The sequence below is a fragment of the Ipomoea triloba genome, chromosome 16, assembly GCF_003576645.1.
Source record: "Ipomoea triloba cultivar NCNSP0323 chromosome 16, ASM357664v1".
Classification (NCBI taxonomy): Eukaryota; Viridiplantae; Streptophyta; class Magnoliopsida; order Solanales; family Convolvulaceae; genus Ipomoea; species Ipomoea triloba.
The window spans coordinates 12,921,427-12,921,695 of NC_044931.1; positions in this window are offsets into that span (position 1 = coordinate 12,921,427).

Genomic DNA, 269 nt, shown 5'->3' on the forward strand with positions numbered 1-269 from the left:
GGCGAGAAATGCCGCAACGATGTGCGGACTGTGCGCGGACACGGCCGAGAAATGCCGCAACGATGTGCGGACTTGGTGCGGAGATGGCCGAGAAATGCCGCAACGAGGTGCGGACTTGGCCGATACATGCCGCAACGTGGTGCGGACACGGGCGAGAAATGCCGCAACGATGTGCGGACTGTGTGCGGACATGGGCGAGAAATGCCGCAACGAGGTGCGGACTGTGCGCGGACATCGCCGAGAAATGCCGCAACGATGTGCGGACTTGG